Source organism: Pelophylax lessonae (genome assembly GCF_965119305.1).
Source record: "Pelophylax lessonae genome assembly, chromosome: 1".
NCBI lineage: Eukaryota > Metazoa > Chordata > Amphibia > Anura > Ranidae > Pelophylax > Pelophylax lessonae.
The window spans coordinates 7,052,297-7,069,756 of record NC_138768.1 but is presented as its reverse complement, the minus strand read 5'-3'; the positions used below and the strand labels follow the sequence as shown (position 1 = coordinate 7,069,756).

General features: G+C 49.3%; 1 protein-coding gene across 1 annotated transcript in view; it reads right to left on the bottom strand.

Annotated features, from left to right (window-relative positions):
- The window catches only part of LOC309567936 (vomeronasal type-2 receptor 26-like), a gene marked incomplete at both ends in the record, with an annotated part of 47,419 nt that overhangs the window by 26,768 nt on the left and 3,191 nt on the right, over positions 1-17,460 (bottom strand). The gene's annotated exons all lie outside the window — the stretch shown is intronic.

Genomic DNA, 17,460 nt, shown 5'->3' with positions numbered 1-17,460 from the left:
GTACATGGAAATCTGTGAGTGAAGGACGAAACAAAGTGGCTCAGGAGAGGAAAGGCCCAAGTCGGGATAGAGGGGCAGTTGGTCTTCCGAGCAATAGAGGCGACCGGGTAGAGCTGCCTGCCATCACTGATGTGGTGAATACGCAAATGAGCAGCAGGCCAATGAGCCGCAAGGTAAGTGCGGGTCATTCCCGGAGGGAAATCAGGGTTTAGTCTGATTGGGGTCATAGGGCCCAAAGGTGCCGAAATCGCTGTCGTTTTACACGCCCGTCTAAAGGTACGGTGCGTCAAACTGATTAAAGGATGCTGCTGCAGTTCAGTTGGAACCAAGGACGTCTTGATCCACGGAATCGATGATAGGTCGAGAGAAGTAAAACCGTCTTCGATGGTGACCCAATCTTTAAAGGTTTTATGGACATTCCAGTCAACGATTCTGGTGAGATGACAGGCAATGTGGTAGTTGCGGATGTCGGGGAGCCCGATGCCCCCTTTATGTTTAGGTAAGGACAAAAGATCATAGTGAATGCGAGGTCGCTTGTGTTGCCAGAGGAATTTCGTCGTCAATTGTTTGTAGGTGCGGAAAAACGGTTTCGGGATAGACACCGGAATGGTCTGAAGGACATAGAGTATCCTGGGCAGGATGTTCATCTTGAGAACCGCCGCTCGCCTGAACCAAGATATCGGGAGCTTGGTCCAGGCGGACAAGTCGGTCTTAATTTGGGTAAGAATCGGGGGGAAGTTGCGAGCAAACAGACGGCGAAGGTCGGAGGGGAGCTGAATCCCAAAATACGTGAGCGAGTCGCTTTGCCAGATGAAGGGGAAATTGTCCCGACAGTGTTGTACGGCTGATGAGGGTAGTGTCACATTCAAGGCGAAGGATTTTGAAAAATGTATTTTGAGATTGGACAAAAGAGTAAATTGTCAGAATTCCTTCATAACCGCGGGGAGGGAGGTAACGGGTTCCGTAAGGAATAGGAGGAGGTCGCCCACGTAGGCGGCCACCTTATATTCCGCCCCCGCGAAACGCACACCGCGAATGGTTGCATTATTCCTGATGCTATTGAGGAAGGGCTCCAGGGTGAGTACAAAGAGGATTGGGGATAAAGGGCACCCCTGTCTGGTCCCATTACCGATGGGGAAGGCATCCGACAGGGTATCGTTAACCCGAACACGGGCCCGCGGCTTCGTATAGAGGGACATAATGAAATTGAGATTACGACGACCAAGGCCCCATGCCGTCAGGGTCGCCTCCATGTAGTCCCAAGAGACCCTGTCGAATGCCTTCTCCGCATCCAGCGATAGGAGGAAACCATGCTGTTTGGTCGTGGAGAGGGCATGGTGAAGGTTGATCGCTTTGATGGTATTATCCCTGGCCTCTCGGCCAGGGATAAAGCCCACCTGGTCTCCGGATGAATACCCTTGGAGAGGAGTGGGAGAAGCCTGTTCGCCAAGACTTTGGCAAAGAGCTTCACGTCCACATTTAGCAGTGATATCGGTCGGTAGCTGGAAGGGGAGGAGGAGTCCTTCCCTTCCTTAGGTATGACCACAATGTGGGCTTCAAGCATGCAGGAGGGCAGTGAGGTTTCTGGGGAGAGGGAGTTGAACGCCGTCAAGAAAGGGGGGGACAAGACATCGGAGAAAGACTTATAATACGCGACCGGGAAACCATCGGGTCCCGGACTTTTGTTGGGTTTCATTTGCTTAAGGGCAGTAGCCCATTCAAGTGGAGAAATAGGGGCATCCAGGGTGGAGCTAAAATCCTGAGAAACCGCTTGAGGCAGGTTCTGGGCAAGAAAATCCGCGAGAACGCGGGGTCTGGTAGCTGGATTTGGGGAGGATGATGAGTCCGCCCTCGGCAGGTTATACAGCTGAAGGTAGAAGCGTTCAAATTCACCCGCAATATCTCGGTTGTTCGTCACCTTCGCCCCAGAAGGGGAGCGGAGGTGGTGAACCACCGTTTTGGCTTTCCTAGCGTGCAAGGCCCGAGCGAGAAGATGGCCACTTTTGTTGCCGTATTCGTAGAAAAGATTCTGCGATAAGAGAAAGCTCATGTGAGTCCTCCTGTCCAATTCGGCTTGGAGGCCCTCTCGAGCCTCTGTGAGAGCCGTGAGGGCGCTCTGTGCCAAGGACCGCTTGTGCGCCCGTTCCAGGGCAGAGATTCGGGACAAAAAGTCTGCGACGGTCGCTTCCCGTTGTTTCCGCAGGGCCGAGGAGAGGGCCATGAGCTTGCCTCTGATCACGCATTTGTGGGCAGCCCATTGAACCAGCGGGGAAGTGTCGGGGGTAGCATTGTCACGAAAGTAGTCCTGAAGGGTAGAACGTATTTCAGAAAGTCTAGCCGCATCCGTCAGTAGAGAGGTGTCAAGCCGCCATACACGGTCGCGAGGTGTACAGAGAGGTAGCGATAAGGTCATAGTGACCGAGCTGTGATCCGACAAGACAGCCGGTTCGATGGAAGAGTGTGTGAGGTACAGAAGAGCCGCCTGGGAGAGGAACAGGTAATCTATCCGAGAGTACTTACAATGAAGCGGAGAGAAAAAGGTATAGTCTTTGTCCCTCGCATGCAAGGTGCACCAAGAGTTGTGAAGTTGTAGGGACTGCAGACTCAGTCGTATCTGTTTCAGAGCCCTATAAGGGAGGCAGGAGGTGCCGGAGGAAGTGTCTAGCAAGGGGTCCAGGGGGACGTTGAAGTCTCCCCCAAGAATCAGAGCTCCCCTCTGAAACGGGATCAGCTCCGAAGCAACTTTCCTAAAGAAAGTGACTTGGGAGGAATTCGGGCTGTATATTGTAGCCAAGGTAATCTGAAAATTGTGGAGAGAACCCTTCAGAAAGAGATAGCGGCCATCGGGGTCTGCTAGAGAGTCCGTAATGGATAGTGGTAACAATTTAGCCACAAGGATCGAAACCCCTTTGGTACGCGAGTCAGGTGAAGGGGCGTGAAACACAGTAGGGTAGTATTTGTTATAGCATCGAGGTACGGAATCCGAGCGAAAGTGGGTCTCCTGAAGGAGAAGCACATCCGCCCGGAGCCTACGCAAGTTTGTTAATATCGAAGAGCGCTTTTGGGGCGTATTAAGGCCCTTGACATTCAGGGATATGATTTTTAAAGTCTGGGTGTCAGAGCGAGCCGAGTGGGGACGGGGCATCTTGCAAAACACCAGAGGGGAGACAGTCACAAGGACGGACGACGGGGAAGACGACGGACAATCGACCAAAACAAACACAGCAAACAGACAAGCAAGTACACACACTCCCACAAAACACAAAAAAAAAAATGGGGGGGGGGGGAAGGGAGGGTCAGGGAGGCAGAAAGGGTAAGGCACTAAATCCGTGGGTGTTGGTAGACCTGCTACGGCACCCGATAAGGAAAGGGGAGAGCAGGGGGGAAGATATCGGATGTCAGTCGGGAGAGGATAATTCCTCTACCGTTGGGGAGAGTGGAAGGTAAGGAGACCGAAAATGGAGGTCAGCACCAAGCACCTGTGGGGCCATTGAAAGCTGCAAAGGGTAGCCGAATCACAGCAAGAAATTGGATGGAGTAGGGGTGGGTAGACTGGAGTATTTGAACAGGAGAGCACAGGTAAACGGGGCAAGGACCTGGAGCAGGGACCGGTGGGCAAACACCAGGGGATAGTAGGAATACAATAGTCTTGGAGGTGGCAGTAGGCAAGCTCTAGAGGGGAGTGTAAGGCAACGAGGGGATGGGCTTTAGAATAAAGGTACAGGTGGGGAGGGATAATCAAGGCGCATGGGGTAGGGAGATGACCTCTCGGGGAGGCGCCAGGCAGCCTTGGGGGGAATTAGGGGGAGGAGGGGAAGGAGGGGGGAGGGGGAGGAGGGGGGAGGAGAAGGGAGGAGAAGGGAGGAGGGAGGGAGAGGAAAAAAAAAAAAAAGGTGTGGGGGGGGGGGGACGAGAGAGAAGGGGGGTAAAGGGGAGGGGAGGGGGGGAAGGAGGGGGGGAGGAAAAGGGGGGGAGGAGGAGGGGGGAAGGGGAAGGGAGAAGGGGAAGGGGGGAAGGTAGATAAAGGGGAAGGTAGAGGATGGGGGGGTGGGGGGGAATAGGGAGGGGGGGGAAAGGAGGAGGAGGGAGGGAAAGGGGGAGGAGGGGGGGAAGGGGGAGGGGGGGTAATAGGTGACAGGAATCTACAATGTGGGTACTAATAGGAAGGCCCAGTGTGAAGAGATGGGGAAGCCCAGTAAGGCAATGAAATCACATCCCATCTAGGCATCAGGGTGGCCCCCGGGCACGCATCGTAATGGCAATGGGCGTGCAGTATAACAGACCTGAGCAAGTCAGATAAACAGTAGTACAAGGATTAACCTTAACCAACGATACCGGTGAATGCTGTCCAGTAACAGATGGGGGTAGGGCCAAAAAGGGCCAAAGGAAAGGGAGAAGTGAACAAAAACAGCGTTCAAAAAATAAACAAATAAATATGGACCATGGAACATCTCCAAGCCACCTCCATCTATTATTGGCAGCCGGGAACAGCAAGTGGGTTCGAAGAGCCGGTCAGAGGAGACATAAGCAACTATATGAAGAACTGTATGTAGAGAGAAGGGGCTGGACCGAACTGCGCTCCGCCCCCCGGCCAAGCCACCACGGTGATTCGCGGTTCCCGGCAGGAAGGCAGGGACACAGACGCTCCCGCCCAACATGTAGGCCCCCACAGCACAAATCCATACAAATCAGTTACCGGACCTGCAGCACCCGTCCCCCCCACCCCGCCCGCACACAGCGCCCCCGGCCGCAGAGAACCCACGCGGCGCGCAGGAGATAGCCGCCGGTCGTGGGTAACCCCCAGACCCCCCACCCGCCCCCGGCAAGCACGCAGGGTCGAGCAGCGTGGGGGACAATAAACAGTAAAATACAGTGAAAGCAACCCCACAATTCATAAACCCATGCAAATAAACATTCCTGAATTAAAGCACAAGCAGGGAGAAAACATCACCAAGGGCAATCATGTAGCTGGGGTCTTGAGGCCCGAGAGCAGCAGGCGTGGATGGATGAAACCGGGTAGCGTCCAGACCGTTAGTCCTCAAACCGATGCATGGAGGTAGTCCACAGGAAGGGGAAGCGGGCGGCAGTACAACCCCGGGCGGGCCCGGGGGCGGGGGGAGGGGGAGCAGGGCCACGGACAGTAGCAAGGGGCCTCCAAACCAGCAGAGAGAAACAAGTGCAGGAGGAAGTTCATATGTACCATCAAAATGGGCATTCAGGCGTCGGGACCGGTGGCGGCTGTAAATCCAGGGTGGATAGCAGAGGAGACAGACCGGGTAGGAAAATGTCACCAAGAAAGCACACAATCGGGAGAGGCAGCAAATCAGGGGCTCACGTTCAGTCCATGGCCATGGAAACAGGGGGAAAGGGCAGTCAAGTAAAAGTCAGTAACCGAAAGGACACGACAGCACTCACCGGTATAGAGTCCCTCAATCAAGGCGTATGGCGCGCCCTCCTGTGATCAGGAGACGCGGTCGGGCTGCCATTTCGGGGTGCTTCGTCCCCTCGGACGGGGGGGAGAAGCTGGATAGGCTCTGCGGCGTCGGATGCTATAGTTCCCCGCCGGTTGTATCCCTTCCATGGAGGTGGCTCTGCGAAGGGGGGACAGGCGGAATTCGCTGTACCAATCCGGTAGTTCAGTATAGGGGATGTCCAGAGTGGAGCAAAAATGTTCCAGGTCCTCCGGGACACAGAGGAGGGCAGTGCGGCCTTGGGAAGTAGCAGAGAGCCCAAATGGGAACTTCCATCTGTAGACTATGGCTCTGGATCGCAGGACATCCAGCATCGGGCGCAGCTCTCTCCACCGTTGCAGGGTGATGTTGGACAGGTCTTGAAACATCTTGATCTCTGCCCCCTGGAAAGCAATATGGCGGCGGATTCGGGCGTTCCGGAGGACATCTTCTTTTAGTTGGAAGTTCACGAGACAACAAACCACGTCCCTCGGGGGGTCGGTGTCTCTACCCCTAGGCCTCAGAGCCCTATGAATGCGTTCCAGGGCAACCGAAGTGTCCGGAGGCCTGCCAAATGAAATTTATTGGATATTTCAAACTTTTTTAACAAATAAAAAAACTGAAAAAATGGGCATGCAAAATTATTCAGCCCCCTTAAGTTAATACTTTTTAGCGCCACCTTTTGCTGCGATTACAGCTGTAAGTCGCTTGGGGTATGTCTCTATCAGTTTTGCACATCGAGAGACTGAAATTTTTGCCCATTCCTCCTTGCAAAACAGCTCAAGCTCAGTGAGGTTGGATGGAGAGCATTTGTGAACAGCAGTTTTCAGTTCTTTCCACAGATTCTCGATTGGATTCAGGTCTGGACTTTGACTTGGCCATTCTAACACCTGGATATGTTTATTTGTGAACCATTCCATTGTAGATTTTGCTTTATGTTTTGGATCATTGTCTTGTTGGAAGACAAATCTCCGTCCCAGTCTCAGGTCTTTTGCAGACTCCATCAGGTTTTCGTCCAGAATGGTCCTGTATTTGGCTCCATCCATCTTCCCTGTCCCTGCTGAATAAAAGCAGACCCAAACCATGATGCTGCCACCACCATGTTTGACAGTGTGGATGGTGTGTTCAGGGTGATGAGCTGTGTTGCTTTTACGACAAACATAACGTTTTGCATTGTTGCCAAAAAGTTTGATTTTGGTTTCATCTGACCAGAGCACCTTCTTCCACATGTTTGGTGTCTCCCAGGTGGCTTGTGGCAAACTTAAAACAACGCCTTTTATGAATATCTTTAAGAAATGGCTTTCTTCTTGCCACTCTTCCATAAAGGCCAGATTTGTGCAGTATACGACTGATTGTTGTCCTATGGACAGAGTCTCCCACCTCAGCTGTTGATCTCTGCAGTTCATCCAGAGTGATCATGGGCCTCTTGGCTGCATCTCTGATCAGTCTTCTCCTTATATGAGCTGAAAGTTTAGAGGGACGGCCAGGTCTTCGTAGATTTGCAGTGGTCTGATATTCCTTCCATTTCAATATTATAGCTTGCACAGTGCTCCTTGGGATGTTTAAAGCTTGGGAAATATTTTTGTATCCAAATCCGGCTTTAAACTTCTCCACAACAGTATCTCGGACCTGCCTGGTGTGTTCCTTGTTCTTCATGATGCTCTCTGCGCTTTAAACGGACCTCTGAGACAATCACAGTGCAGGTGCATTTATACGGAGACTTGATTACACACAGGTGGATCCTATTTATCATCATTAGTCATTTAGGTCAACATTGGATCATTCAGAGATCCTCACTGAACTTCTGGAGAGAGATTGCTGCACTGAAAGTAAAGGGGCTGAATAATTTTGCACGCTCAATTTTTCAGTTTTTTTATTTGTTAACAAAGTTTGATATATCCAATAAATTTCATTCCACTTCATGATTGTGTCCCATTTGTTGTTGATTCTTCACAAAAAATTACAGTTTTATATCTTTATGTTTGAAGCCTGAAATGTGGCAAAAGGTTGCAAAGTTCAAGGGGGCCGAATACTTTCGCAAGGCACTGTACATGCGATTTCAAATTTGTATGGATTTTTTAGCAGCAGGGCCAGTTCCTGCGGCCAGCAACAGTAACTGCGAGGGGTTACGGTGTTCAGGGACCATCAACAACCAAGGCCCAATTTTTCTGCACCTGTATGACAAGTACATACAATTTCAATTTCGTATCTAATTTTTAACGGCAGGGCCTGTCCCTGTGCACAGCAAGAGTAACTGTGAGGGGTTACGGTGTTCAGGCACCACCAACCAAGCAAGGCCCAATTTTTCTGCACCCGTATGGCAAGTACACGCTATTTGAAATTAGTATGTATATTTGTATATGACATTTTTTGCTTTAGAAATGTCAGTATAGCTGCAGCAGGCTGCATACGTCATAGAGATGCACTACTTTACAGGCACATTCAGGGGACCCCCCAAGCACGTTATTTGAAGAAATTTAAAATGTTTATAGTTTCACTTTAAGCCTCATTAAAATCAGTAAATCAGTGCTCCTTTAAAAAACAATCATTTTTAAAAACTTTTTTTTTCATTGCTACATGTTCCCCAGATCAGTACCCGGACCCCCAAACACTTTTTTTGGGGCAATAACTTGCATTTAAGCCTTCAAAATGAGGGCGTTTCATTTTCGTGGTTTGAGTCCCATAGACTTCAATGGGGTTTGTTTGTTCGGACAAACTTTTCCTCTGTTTGCGGTGTTCTGGTGCGAACCGAACCGGGTGGTGTTCGGCGCATCGCTAGTTGATGGCCCTCTGCTGCATGTGCAGCTGCTGCAGCATTGCCAAAGTTGAGTTCCACCTGGTGGGCATGTCACAAATCAGGCGCTTTATGGGCAGATGGAATTCCTGCTGAATTTCAGCCAACCAAGCACTGGCTGTGTATGACCGACTGAAATGGCTACGTGCTCTTCTGGCCTGCTCAAGCAAATCTTCCAACTCTGGGTACTTTTTTAAGGAAGGCTGCACCACCAAATGGAGGACATGTGCTAGGCATGGCACATGTGTCAACTTTCCCTGTCTAAGGTGCCATTATCACACACCCCCTTTCCTGATTCCAGCTGGTGTGTTGTGAACCACCCCTGGGCCTGTGCTTGCAGAGCTGCAAGAATCTCTGCTCCGGTGTGGTTCCTGCCCCTAGACACACTAATTAAAACACTGCATGGCACTAGGGTTGAGCGAACACGGACTATATTATTCAGGTCCGTAACGGATAATTGGATTTTTGTTACCCGGACAAGGACCCGAAAACTTTACTGTATGTTCGGGTTTAAAATCCGTGTTCAGTAATTTTATTTCCTGTTTTGTATGTAATGGTGCGGTTTTAACAGCCAATCAACAAGCGTTTAACTGGTGTGCCATAGAAGCCATCACAGCCATGCCTACTAATGGCATGGCTGTGATTGGCCAGCTGAAGCATGTGACCCAGGTCTTTATAAGCTAGAGACACAGCATGGTGCGCTTCAGTCTGTTCTAGTGTAGGGAGAGAGCACACACAACGGTGCTGGCTGCTGCTGATTAGGGACAGAGACAGGAAAAAAAAACATTGTGGCTGAAAAGAATGCAGGGACAGGTAGGAGTGTAGGCAGGGAAAGATATTTGAGCATTTTAGGGACAGGCTGGAGAGAGTAGGCAGGGAGAGATTAGGAGACACAGGACAGAACAATCGTCCGTTAGCGATCTACATCGATTTTGCTGTGTGGGGGGTGGTACAGTAAACAATCTTTTTGCCCTCACTTGAGCCCACTGAGGAGGAGGAGGAGGGAGAACAAAATATATTTTTATAAGTTTGTTGTGTGGAGCGTTCAGCTATATTTTACTACACAGTACTACACAGTGCTGTTCTAATCTGCTATTTAAAAATTACAAATTTAAAGGGGAATTTTTTTTTTCCCCCTTCATAGCCTGCTGCTGAACGTGACATAAAACATAAGACACTGCTGTGTTCACATGTGCTATTGAAAAATCACCAATTTTATATACTTTTTTTCAATATACACCCTTTTGGGGTAAAAAAAATTAAATTGCGGCATAGTCTGTTTCGATACGTGTGAGATACACCTTTTAAATTTGTTTGGCGCATCTCCTTCCACCGCCGAGGATTGCAGGGCGCTTCAGTTTGTCTCCTGTTCCGAACTCCTCTTACTCCTCTTCCTCATCCTCCCTTTAGGGTACAAAAAATTGTAATTGGGGCCTAGTCTGTGTTTGTACGTGTGAGATACACCGTTTTATATACTTTTTTCTATTCCGCTATTCAATATGCACCCTTTTGGCGGTGAAAAAAATTTAATTGCGGCATAGTCTGTATCGGTACGTGTGAGATACACCTTTTAAATTTGTTTGGCACATCTCCTTCCACCACCGAGGATTGCAGGGCGCTTCAGTTTGCCTCCACTTCCTCATCCTCATCCTCCCTTTAGGGTACAAAAAATTGTAATTGGAGGCCTAGTCTGTGTTTGTACGTGTGAGATACACCGTTTTATATACTTTTTTCTATTCCGCTATTCAATGTACACCCTTTTGGGGTGAAAAAAATTAAATTGCGGCATACTTTGCATATTTGACTGTGAGAAACACCCGTAGGATACTGTTGTTGTTTTGTTCTGCTATTCAAAAAACACCTTTCTAGGGCAAGATCATAAATTACAGAAATATGAGGAGAACATCAAATAGGGGCCTTGGCCTGGGTCGTGGTGCTGCTGGTAGAGCTCCTGTTGCAAGGAGAGGACGTGGTCGATCTGTGCCAGCTACACGCACAAGTGAAACACCTTCCTCAAGTGTGAGTAGGCGACAGAACCTGCAGCAGTATTTGGTAGGGCATCATGCGCCTCTACAAGTGTTGAGCCAAGAACAAGTACAGGCGATAGTAGATTGGGTTGCTGACAGTGCCTCCAGTTCCTTCACATTGTCTCCCACCCAGTCTACTGCAGAAAGGTCAGAGTTGGCACCTGCAGCCGATGTCCAACCGTCTTTCACCTCACCCCCTTGCAAATCAGGCAAGCAGTCTGAGCCCCAAGTCATGCAGCAGTCTCTTCTTCTTTTTTATGACTCTGTCAGCAGGGTTTCCCAGGGCCATCCACCTAGCCCTGCCCCAGAAGTGGAAGAGATTGAGTGCAGCGATGCCCAACCACTTATTTCTCAAGATGAGTACATGGAAGGACCATCGCAGCACGTCTCCGATGATGACGAAACGCAGGTGCCAACTGCTGCGGCACTCAGAATTGTGGAGACCGACAAGGAGGGCAGGGGTAAAGACTGGGTGAAAGATGATGTGGAGGACGATGAGGTCCTCGACCCCACATGGAATGAAGGTCATGCAGCTGACCTGAGTAGTTTGGAGGAAGAGGCAGTGGTCGCACAGAGCCACCAGCACAGCAGAAGAGGGAGCAGGGTGCAGAAGCGGAGCGGCCGTGCCCTAGACACTACGCCTGCTACTGCCCAACGCAGCAAGGGACCGAGCACACCAAAGCTAGGTCAAAGGAGTTCTCTAGCGTGGAAGTTCTTCAGACAATGTGCTGATGACAGGACACGAGTGGTTTGCACGCTGTGCAATCAGAGCCTGAAGCGAGGCATAAACCTTCTCAACCTGAGCACAACCTGCATGATCAGGCATCTAAGTGCAAAGCACGAGCTGCAGTGGAGTAGACACCTTCAAAACCAAGAAAGGTCTCTGGCTCATCCTGCTTCCTCTTCTGCTGCAGTCTCGGCCTCTCCATCCACATCTGTAGTGATACCGGCACCTGCCACCCCGCAAACAGAGGATCTGTCAGCAACACCACCACCTGGGTAACCAACCATCTCCACAATGTCCTGTGGAAGCGTTCAGCTTTCCATCTCCCAAACACTTCAGGGGAAGAGGAAGTACCCCCCTACCCACCCGCGATCCCTGGCCCTGAATGCCAGCATTTCAAAATTCTTGGCCTTTGAAATGCTGTCATTCCGTCTGGTGGAGACGCACAGTTTTAAAAGCCTTATGTCGGTGGCTGTCCCACAGTACGTCGTGCCCAGCCGCCACTACTTTTCCAGGCAAGCCATCCCTTCCCTGCACAACCAAGTGGGGGAAAAAATCAGTTGTGCACTGCGCAACGCCATCTGTGGCAAGGTCCACCTAACTATCGATACGTGGACCAGTAAGCACAGTCAGGGGCGTTATATCTCCCTAACAGCACACTGGGTAAATGCAGTGGTGGCTGGGCCTGAGGCGGATAGCAATTTGGCGCATGTCTTTCCACCACCGAGGATTGCAGGGCGCTTCAGTTTGCCTCCTGTTCCTAACTCCTCCTACTCCGCTTCCTCATCCTCTACCGCCTCCTCATCCGGTCAGCGTAACACCTTCACCACCAACTTCAGCACAGCCAGGGGTAAACGACAGCAGGCAGTTTTAAAAACTTGCCTGTTTGGGGGAAAAACCACACACCGTGCAGGAGTTGTGGAGGAGCATGGAACAGCAGACCGATGAGTGGTTGCTGCCAGCGAGCCTCAAGCCTGGCCTGGTGGTGTGCGATAACGGGCAAAATCTCATAGCAGCTCTGGGCCTAGCCGGTTTGACGCACATCCCTTGCCTGGCGCATGTGCTGAATTTGGTGGTGCAGAGGTTCCTTAAAAATTACCCCGATATGTCAGAGCTGCTGCAGAAAGTGCGGGCCGTCTGTGCGCACTTTCGGTGTTCTCACCCTGCTGCTGCTCGCCTGTCAGCGCTGCAGCGTAACTTCGGCCTTCCCGCTCACCGCCTCATATGTGACGTGCCCACAAGGTGGAACTCCACCTTGCACATGCTGGAAAGACTGTGCGAGCAGCAGCAGGCCATAGTGGAGTTTCAGCTGCAGCACGCACGCGTGAGTCGCTCTGCGGAACAGCACCACCTCACCACCAATAACTGGGCCTCCATGCGAGACCTGTGTGCCTTGTTGCGCTGTTTTGAGTACTCCACCAACATGGCCAGTGCCGACGACACCGTTCTCAGCTTAACTATCCCACTTCTATGCCTCCTTGAAAAAATGATTTGGGCGATGATGGAAGAGGATGTGGCACAGGAGGAGGAGGAGGAGGAAGAGGGATAATTTCCAAGGCTTTCAGGGCAGTCATTCACAAGTGGCTCCGAGGGTTGGTTCCTGCACCCACAAACGCCAGGTACACAATTGTCCAGCAGGGGCACAGTTCTGGAGGATGAGGAGATGGAGGAGGAGATGGAACCATGTTCACAGCAGGGTGGCACCCAGGCCAGCTCATGGCCATCACTGGTGCGTGGCTGGGGGGATACAGAGGACACAGACAATACACCTCCCACAGAGGACAGCCTTTCGTTGCCTCTGGGCAGCCTGGCACACATGAGCGATTACATGCTGCAGTGTCTCCACAATGACTGACGAGTTGCCCACATTCTAACTTGTGCTGATTACTGGATGGCCACGATGCTGGATCCCCGTTACAAGGACAATGTACCGTCCTTAATTCACTCACTGGAGCGTGAACGCAAGATGCGCGAGTACAAGCGCACTCTGGTAGACGCGATGCTGCTGGCATTCCCACCTGACAGCGGGGCCACAGTGGAAGCACAAGGCCAAGGCAGAGGAGGAGAAGGAGGAGGAAGAGGTCGCCAACGCAACCAGGGCACCGCCAGCACCTCAGAAGGCAGGGTTAGCATGGTCGAAATATGGAAAAGCTTTGTCAGCACGCCACAACAAACAGCAGCACCAGCAGCTCATATGGAACGTCTTAGCAGGAGGCAGCATTTCAGCAACATGGTGGAGCAGTATGTGTGCACACGCCTACATGTAGTGAATGACGGGTCTGCCCCTTTCAACTTCTGGGTCTCCAATTTGGGCACATGGCCTAAGCTTGCCCTTTACGCCTTGGAGGTGCTGGCGTGTCCTGCAGCCAGTGTATTATCAGAACGTGTATTTAGCATGGCTGGGGGCGTTATCACAGACAAGCGCAGCCGCCTGTCCAGAGACAATGTGGACAAGCTCACGTTCATTAAAATGAACCAGACATGGATCCCACAGGACTTTTCCGTACCTTGTGCAGAATAGAGATGGATACCGGCCTTACCCAGCCATTGTTATATTTTTGATCTTTCTCACTCTTTTGGGGTGTACCCTAATTTAAAATGACTAAAAAAAAGCAGTGTTGGCTACTTCGTCCCCCTCCACCGCCGCTTCCACCTACACCGCCACATTCACCGCCACCTCAACCTCCCTCCTACTCCATATGGGCCTCGTCCTTCACAGATGAAGAAAATTTTTTATTTTTCTGGTTTTTTTTGTTGTTTTAAGTTATTTCCCTATCCACATTTGTTTGCAGTGCACTTGCCATGCTCTTAACTACATTTTGCTGCCATTTGCAGCACTCTAGCCCTTTCCATTGGTTTTTTAGAGCCATTTTAGTGCCTGAAAGTTTGTGTCCCCATTGACTTCAATGGGGTTCGGTGTTCGGTGTTCGGTCAAGTTCAGAAAACTTTACCCGAACCCGGACTTTTTTTTCAAGTTCGGCCGGACCCACCGAACACGGACATCCAGGTGTCCGCTCAACTCTACATGGCACCTTTTAGCCTAAATCATTGAATAGCCCCTTTTAGCCTGACTCATTGAATAGTACCTTAGGGAGTACTTGGGGTTCATAGGAGAATTCAGCAGAGGAGGGCTTGGAGGAGGAAGAGGAGGAGAGGGTAGAGATGACAACTATTGCATCATCACCACTAGCTGTATAAAGATGTGGTGGCACAACAAGCTGCAGCACTGAGCCCTGTTCTGAATCCTTCCAAATTGCAAGCAGAGTTACCCAATGTTTTGTAAATTAAATACAGTGTCCCTGATCACGTGCAAGCAGTAACGTGGACTTTGTGGCTGACTGCCTTGCCCAACGATGCCACAACATGTGATTGTAAAGAGCTGTAATGGCTTTACATGAAAAGAAAATAGACTGGGAACCTGCCATTGTGGTACAGCACATTCTGAAAATTCACAGAAGGGGGCAGAATCCACTTGGTGGAAAGGCAGAAGTTGTAAAGCCAGCACCATTGACAAGCTTGCATTTAGATGCTTGGCATGTGGGTGTCACTGTATTTTTTTTTTTTCACTGCAGCAGATGGGGCAGAGAAATTTGCCAGCTATAGTCTACAGCTGGTGGTTTGCTACTGGCAGATGTGCTGCAAGGACCTGCGACACCCTGCACTATACCATCATCCCTGTCTGTGGAGGTTGCTGAGTGGCCATGAGGTATAGGGGGGATAGACTGAGGTTAGTAAGGACAAAGAACAGAATTGCATCCCTTTTGTGTGGCTTTCAGGTGCTCTTGCTAATGGGCTGAGTGGTGGGAGGTTAAATGCCTTGTCAAGCATGTGGTACCCAAATAGCTGATGTTTTTGCCATGCTTGATGTACTTGAGACAAAGTTTGAAAATTGCAACAGAATGATCAGCTGCACATGTGCTAAAAAAGGCCCAGACAGCTGAGCTGTGGGAAGGGTGTCGGGAGATAACAGCTCCACAATGTGATGGAATAGGGTTTCTACTCTCTGCTGTTCCATAATGGCTGCCTCATTGAGATTTTGCCTTACCCTCACTTTCCTCCTTTGCTCTATCTGGCACAAAAGTCACATCAGTGACCTCATTCTCATCATCTCCTCCATCATCATTACCAATGGAGACAACTTGGCAATATGCTGCGGTTGGGGAAACATGACTGCCAATTTGTGTACCAGTGTTCTCCCCTCTCTGTAGGCTCATGTTCCTACCTTCCTCAACCTCAGAACCAACATCTGAATCAAGTGATGGCTGTGCATCCTCAAGGAGTAAATGGCTGTCGCTGTGTTCATATAACTCAGCTGACTTCTCCATGCCTGATGCTAGAACAATAGCAGAAATAGCTGTGGACAAGGAAGCAGATTTAGCCACTCTGGCAGCTGGGTGGACTGTGCACTAGACTCTGCTTGGGTCACGGAGGATGAGGAGGATAAGGATGATTTAGTAAACCAGTCCACCACCTCCTCTGCATGCTGTGGCTGGATAGCAATGGCAACATCACTAAACAGGGGAAATGATGCCCTGCTTGAGGACTGACCACGTCCACCTTTGCCTGTGAAAACATCCACTGCTGGCCCCCTCACAGTGCCATGGGAATGTCTGCCCCTCCTTGTTGGCCTCTTGGACATGATGGGGGGATGCTTATTAACAAAATGTAATAAAGAAGTGTAAATGTGTACATGGATGCTAATCAATGGAAAGTGGTGTTTGGTGCACTATAATCTGAGTACTTACTACACAGACACACTCCAACGACACACTACAATATACTGCAGTAAAACTGCACTAACGCATTGCACTTTAGTGCGTTAAATGTGCTGTAACGCACAGAAATATATTGTGTTAAACATGCAGTAATGCACTGAAATATACTGCTGTAAACATGCAGTAACACACATAAATATACTGCGGTAAACGTGCACTAACGCACTGAAATATACTGCGTTATACATTCAGTAATGCACTGAAATATACTGCGTTATACATTCAGTAATGCACTGAAATATACTGCATTAAATGCACAGTAATGCACTGAAATATACTGCATTAAACGTGCAGTAATGCACTGAAATATATTGCATTAAACCGCACTTAAAGCACAGAAATATACTGCGTTAAACACGCAGTAACATACTGAAGTATACTGTGTTAAACATGCACTAACGCTTTGCACTATACTACGTTAAACGTGCAGTAATGCACTGAAATGTACTGCGTTAAACGTGCAGTCATGCACAGGAATATAATGCGTTAACCATGCACTAACGCACAGAAATAAACTGGCTTAAACGTGCAGTAACGCACAGAAATATACTGTGTTAAACGTGTAGTTATACACTGAAATATACTGTGTTGAATGTACAGTAACACAGAAATATACTGCATTAAACATGCACTAACGAGTTGAAATATACTGCATAAATGTGCACTAGCCCAGTGAAATATACTGTGTTAAATGTGCACTAACGCACTGAAATATACTGCATTAAACGTGCACTAACGCACTGCACAATAGCGCATTAAACGTGCAGTAACGCACATATTATACTTTGTGTACTAATGCACTGAAATTTACTGTGTTAAACGGCACGTGACGCACAGAAGTATACTGTGTTAAACTTCACGTAACACGCTCAAATATACTGAGTTAAATGTGCAGTAACACACTGAAATATACTGCGTTAAACGTGCAGTAACGCACTGAAATGTGCTGTGTTAAACGTGCACACATGAAACTATACTGCATTAACCATCCCTGACAAAATAAACTGACACTTATGTAAAAATGAATAGTCACTACACTCACACTGACTGAACTATCACTAGATTCACACTAAACTGATATTCTACACTGACAATAGAATCAGAATAGCACACTATAGCACACTAACTCTCTAGTAGCACTGAGCAGAGCCCTGTTCTATCTCTCTCCATGCCGATATCACACTACAAATAGCCACTGTTGAAAGAATACCTTTTAGTGTGGGGTGGGACTTGGGAGTACTGAGCCATGATTGGATAGAGTCATCATTACTTTCTCCAATTATGGCTCTGACAGTGCTCTGTGCTCTGATTGAGCAAAGCATTAATTGCTTCAGCCAATCAGGGCTTCCAATGCACTGTGTGGCAGTGCATTGTGGTAATTTGGTCAATCAGCGGGCTGAACAAGCGGTCGAACGCCCTGATAATTTGTGTGTTAGTTTAAGGGGCGAACAGTCAATGTTCGGCCTGAACTCATGCTCAGTCCAAACCATTCGTCCATCCCTAATGTCTATGTCCCGGTCTGTGCGATGAGGAGGGGGGTAGCTAGTAGTAGTCAGTCACATTCAGCTGGAATTGTTCTGTAATGTAGAAGATGTCTTGTAGTTCATCTATTCTTCAGTTATAATGAGTGATGGGAACATATCCCAACATTTATATCCACACAGCTATTGCCGACACCTTCATCTTATCA